Raw genomic sequence first — 6,568 nt, 5'->3', positions numbered from 1 at the left:
GTGAAGTCTGAGAAACCACTTAAGCTCGCTAAACACAGCTTTTTAATCAGTAAAACAGGAAAAGTAATCCCTAACTCATGGGGTTACTTTGAGGAAAAAATGAGCTAATATTTGTAAAATGTTTAGCATAGTGCTTGACACACAGAAAGGGCCCGATGACTGTTATTGGAATAAATTTTATCTCTGGCTCCTATTAGTACACAAGCCCATCCTATCCCAACGTCAGTTCCACCAGTCCTGCTCAAAGTTTTAGAAAAGCTCATTTGTTTTTTTTCCAAGTGAAGCTGTGGACCCCTCTCAGACCAGTGCGGAAAGATCTGCACTAATCTCTGGAATAGAAGTCAAGATTTGAAACACCAATGCTTTCACGTCCCTCCTTTCATGTTTCCTAGAACCCATGCAAGCCCTCTCCTTTCCAGCCTCTGTTCCCAGCTGTAGGTCTGAGTGAACAAGATAAAGTGAGAACTATGCTCAGAAGGAAAACAAACTGGACTCTGTTCAAACATCTGGTTAAAATTCCAGAGCCCAGGACCCCACACCAAGACTCCTGCTCACTCTAAGGGGCATCTGGTCAACCTCAGCTGTGTCTACTATACTTCTACAAAAGCAGCCACCTAGTGCTTAAGGCGGGTTTGTGGCAAAGCAGCCCTTATAGTCAGGGAATGACGAAAGTGTGTAGAGATCAGTCCTGATCACTTGTTTGCTAAACGTCATGCTCATTCTCATGAGAGATAGATACTTCTCAAGGATTTGCCCCTGTTCCATGGGGAAAATCAGCACCATATTGTGTCACAGTGAACACGACGTGGCCACTGCCTGGCTTTGCAGTCTCTGCCTCTGACAGTTTCTCACATAAACCTTTCAGCCCACTTGCTCTGAACTGTTTTGAGTTCTCTAAGTGGACCTTGCCTCTCACAATTTAGTGCTTTTGCACAAGTTGTTCTTATTCCCTGAACTGTTTCTGCAAGGTGAGGTGAGTTCCTATCCTTGAAACGTCAGTCTTTTTTTTTTTTTTTTTTGGTCGTCCATGGTTTATTGAAAATACCACAGCACAGCAGAAAGATTCAAACGGCTCCATGTGTTGTTTTGAAATTCATCCCCACTGTAGGCTGAGTGACCTGCAGTTTGGACAGACTGCCAAAGTCCAAAAGCTTCAGCATTTCTTTAGTGTCAGGATCAACTTCAATGATCTCCTGATCCAGGGCTGAGACCTCAGGAACAGAATTACCTCTCCTTTCTCGCTCCTCTTCCTGCAGCTTGGTAGAGATGCCTCCCAAGGGGATTTCTAAATCCACTTCATCAGATGTGTGGCATAGCCCATTATCTTGTTGCGGGGCTTCTTGCTGAGAATAATGGAGATCTCCTTGCCCATGTGCTTGTTGTGTGGAAGTCATTGCCCAGGTGCGTGTGGTACTTCTCAGTGATGACCTGTGCTGCCTTCTTCACCATCTTGGTGCGAACATAGCCCATCTTGGCGGGATCTGGGGAAAGAGGCTCCCATAGCTCTTCTTTTAAGAAATGTCTCCTGGTTGCCTTTACTCCTGAGGAGCTGTCTGGGGTAACATTGGTGATTTTATCTTTTGTCTCACTCCTCTATTATGGCTTTTAAATGTTGTATATAGATTTAATGTTCATATGTCTATTTCCTTCACAAGTCTTGGAGCTTACCAAGAATAATTTTTTTTTTTAAATATTGGTTTATGAAACCCAGTGCTAGTCACATGGTCTGAGTTTAATGACTTTTGAGAGGCAGAATAAAAGTTTTTGAATCTTAACCTTTTTATATGCCAGATACCTTTGGCTGTGTTGGACCTCCAACACTACTGTGATTTTTTTGTTGTTGTTTTTTTGACACCATTCGTAGTTGAAAAAAAAAATGTTAAAGTTCAGTATGAAAATTAAAATATTTTTGGAACCAGATTAATGGACATTGACTTCTATCCCTACATTTCTGATTAAAAAACCACTGGAAAACATGGGATTTAGAATCAAACAGGCTGAGATTTAAATGTCAACACCTCTCCATCAAGAAAACAAAAGCTTTCTGAGATTCTGTTTCTAATTGTATTATTATTTACCTGTGTGTGCGGTGGTGTGAAAAAAACAGTAAATATCTGTAATGATGTCTAGCACTTGGCCACTGCTAAATATATGCTAAATATTATTAGTTTATTGAGATTTTGTGAGACAATGAAAGATGCCCCATATACCCTGGATTTGAATCTCAGCCTTTTTTATTAATTCTGTGACTTGGGCCTCTTTAAATATCAGTTTACTCATCTGGAATATGGGCCAATAATACCAATTTCGTATGAAGCCTTTTTGTAACAAGTAATACAGAAACATGCTAGCCTGGGACTAGAAAGTAGAAATACTCAATAAACTATTGATTGAATGAATGAGGGACTAACATTTTAAAATACAATTAATTCCACTTCTTTGGTCTGAAAAATTTCAAATTTTAATGAAATTGAAAGTACTCAAAAATTGATTTTATCTATGTATTCAAAATCAATTAAAGTTATGATAAACTATTGATTATTTTAAAATAGAAAAGTTAAAATTTCAGGATGATGTCAACTCTTTACTTCCTTTCTTTCTTTCTTTCTTTCTTTCTTTCTTTCTTTCTTTCTTTCTTTCTTTCTTTCTTTCTTTCTTTTTTTTTTACAAACACCTTTTTACCAAATGCTGAGATTTTTCTGAAAAAATCTGAAGAGAACTGGTTAAATAAGCAAAACATATTTCAGTTAAAAGATCAATGCAACTATAAGAAACTAAGATTTTAAATGAACAGAAATAATTACTTATTTTCAGTAAACTATTTTCATGTATAAAAACATTTTTTAACATTATTTAGGGACACATACTTAAATTAATGAACATAAATACAAGTAAATATAAAGTTCTTATTAAAAACATCTGGTAAAATATCTAAATACTTAAACAAATGCAAGAATTAAATATTTATTGAACACAGGGTTCCAGTGACATGTGGAGAAGTGGGGCCAATTAGATTCCATAACCTGATTGTTCAGAAGAGAGGCCCAATTTCTCATCTGCACCAGATTTGCCCTTTGATTAACTGCTGACTGTTGCATTTCCCCCTAGCTGCCCATCAGTGCTCCAGAGTTTCAAAGACCAGGGTAGATGGCATGGTTTGCTCATAAGCTGCGCAACTCTGGCCACCCCAGAGAGCTCTTCCTAAGTCTCTAACTGATGTTTAAAATGAGAATAAAACATTAACAGATGCTGTGTCTTAACTTTGCCTGCTGTCTTACTGTCTTCCCTGGTGGGTCTCTCTTGGCCAATGATCATCTGACTCTAACTTTGGAAAGCTGCCTAGTACAGTAAAGAGAGGAGGGACAGAGGAGAGGGGAGGAAAAGAGAGGGAGGGAAGTAGGAAAGGAGGGAAGGGGAGGAGAGGAGAGAAGAGAAAAGAAAAGGGGAAGGAGAGGGAGAAGGAGAGGAAAAAATAAAACTATCTTGTGTTGTGCTGGGATTTAAGATACCTGGAATGTAGTTCAGCTGCAGCCATTCACTTGCTATGGGAACTTGGGAAAGATACTCTGCCTTTCTGTGCCTCAGTTTCTTCATCTATAAAATGAAGCAATAAGATTAAATGGCCTAAAATTCCTTCTAGAGCTAACAGTAGCATTCCATGCCTAAATTTCAGTCATTCATTGCAATCTATCCTACACAATTATACTCTTACCAAAACACTAAAATCTCTATGAATAAGACTAACCTGGGCACTTGGATAGATAAGTTTTATTATTCCATCAATAAAAGGGAGGAGGATACTAGTAACATGTTAACTACTGGTCATACACTATCATGTAGTCCTTGTTTTACATGACAAGCTGTAAGGTAGACTTTCCCCATTTTAGAGAAGAGTATAATTAAGTTTAGAGGTAAATAGCTTGATTAAGGCCAGGATATTAATTAGCAAAGTCAGGCCTTGATTTTTGTATGTATGTATTTATTTATTATTTCCTTTAGTAAATATTATTAATCACCATGCCAGGCACTGGATTAAGTGTAGGAATAGAGCAGGGAACAAAGTGTCTCCAAAGATCATATTTCTTTTTCTATTACACTGAAGGTATATTCTTGCCAGAATATCTTGAGAATATCAAGGAGAACAATAATTAAAATTTTCCAAAATGATGAAATATTTGAGAAAAGAAACCCCCAAGTCATTTTAGAGTAGTTTCCCAACATTTAGGCTCTAACTCTTTTCATTTTACATTGAAACATGAATTTTATAATGAATAATGGATTTTATTAATCTCATGTCTACAGACATAAAGAGGTTTCTTTACTTTGTTTTCACCCCTATGGAATGACACTGATATCTCACCATATCATTAAAAATTGTGGCATAGAAACAACATTTTAGCAAATTCTCTAATATAAAAGACAAATATAAGTAATTAAGGAACATAATATTAAAATATTAATATTTAATATTTAGATATTAAATATTTATTAAATATTTAGATAACTAAAATGAATAATTAGAGAATATTAAGATAACAGGCACAACCTATTATTGACTGCATTCGATGTATTAGACCTTGAGCTAGGTACTATGGAGGATAAAAAACAAAAGAATCAGGGTCATACCAAAGTGAATGAAAGACTAGTCAGGTTCTGTTAATTTCTTTCAGGTGTGTTGCTGCAACAACAATTGCTGCTGCTGCTGCTGCTACTAATACTATTAAAAATACTAATTCACATTTACTGTATTCTTAACTATTTGCCAGACACTGTGTTAAGTGTTACAGTGTTAATTTTCTCAACGTCCCTATAGCATAGGGATTTTCATCATTTCCATTTTACAGATAAGGAACTGAGAATTAAAAATACTAAGTAACTTGCATAAAGACACACAGAGAAAAAGTGGGATAGCTGATATTCAAAGGTAGATTCTTCTGAGTCCAAAACAAATGCTCTTAACAGCTAATCTAATATTCATTTTAAGATTTTAAGGCTAAGCAATGAATATGTCTATGAAATTGTTAATACCATGAAAATCAAGATATGAATTGATTTGGAACAAGGACAATGGGTGAAGTTTCGAATGTGTTCACTTTTAAATGACAGTAAGGCCTGTAAATGGATGTCCAATGGGACTTCAGCATGACCAGGGTTTAGACCTGCTCTTGCAAAAAAGTCAGGAAAGGATACAACCCACACAGCAAGGCATGGAGGACGGGAGGCAGGAACTCTTAAGCTAATTATGGTACGAAAGATGGGAGAGTCTGACTTACCTAAGCAGCTGTCAGAAAACAATCTGCACATTGACTAAAACCAAGCAGAACGATGAGTTTATCACAAGACTTTCGACCTGCAAGTAGGGAAACTCAAGTCTACAGGAGGGATGAGTTCCAAGTTGCTCACAGACTAAAGCATTTTTAGGAGATAAATATGGAAGTTTTTTTTTGGCTTTTCAGCTGATTGGTTGCCTCGTGGTCTTCTTTCTTATTTAGAACAGGGTACCTAAGTCAGGGGGAAAAAGAAAGTCCAGAGATGTCATGATTAGCTTTGGCATTTGGGGAGTGGCTGATGTCCTCTGATGATTTTCGAGAAAAGCTGTGAATTTCTGTAAAATTAGGTTAAGTTTCCTATATGCACCTGCACTGATTGTATCCATTTTGTTCGTGACATAAATGACTCCATTTTAGTTTGGTTCTTACATACCTCTAGAGAGGCTTGGACTTCTTAGGCTTTAAGGAGACCTCTAAGGTAGACTTCATAGTCCCATGCACCTAGAAGCATAGAGCAGGAGTTCAATATTTGTGCAAAGACTGAGGGACTAGTGTCTGGAGTGACTTGGTGCATTTTAGAAAGTGGAGCCTTGGGCTCCTCCACTATATAGGTGAAATGGAGTCTGAGGGATTCTAGTAGCTTTTTGTTTTTTCTTCTTTACACTTCTTTGACTATGACCCATGGTAAAAATATACCTTTATTACAACCTACTGAAAATATACCTTTATTACAACCTACTGAATATAACCTACTGCATATATTCATATAGATGTACATATTCAGCTGATGTTAGTGTCTTATAGAAGGAATATAAATCCTTACTGTAGACATTGCACTCTGACATTTTTCTAATACATAGTATTTCATTTTTACATTGCCATGAAATGCGATTAACTACATTAATTATGCAACCAACTAATGAGATACAGCTTGTTGCTTAAAAAGTATTGGCCAAGAGTTTACTGGGAGAGGTAAATGCTAGTGACCTATGTGCCCTAGTGGAAGAGAAGGATTCAGGTAGCCTATAGGACATGCCATTTAATTATTAAAAATAGGAGACGAAGATGAAAGCGATTCATGAATGTAGTTTGGGGGTTCTGGGTACAGAGATGATAATTGAAATCTTGAAGTAGATAAATTATATAGAGGGAGAAGAAAAAAGAGCAGAGAAAAGCATAAAATCAAAAGTTAAACTTTCTAGAACACCACAATTATACAGTGGAGTAAAGAAGAGGAATTAGAGAAAGAGCAAAAAAGCATGTTTATATGAGAATTTAATAAAGTATTATTTATGGCA

The 6,568-nt window shown here is 36.5% G+C and overlaps 1 pseudogene across 1 annotated transcript; it reads right to left on the bottom strand.

The window, feature by feature from the left end:
* Positions 1–1,064: 1,064 nt before the first annotated feature.
* Positions 1,065–1,470, bottom strand: LOC308507120 (small ribosomal subunit protein eS17-like; annotated as a pseudogene). The gene has a single exon. The product of its transcript is annotated as a small ribosomal subunit protein eS17-like (transcript).
* Positions 1,471–6,568: the final 5,098 nt, after the last annotated feature.

This window comes from Rhinolophus hipposideros, assembly GCF_964194185.1.
Source record: "Rhinolophus hipposideros genome assembly, chromosome: 2".
In the NCBI taxonomy this organism is placed as follows: Eukaryota; Metazoa; Chordata; class Mammalia; order Chiroptera; family Rhinolophidae; genus Rhinolophus; species Rhinolophus hipposideros.
This window is presented reverse-complemented; position numbering and strand designations above follow the sequence as displayed.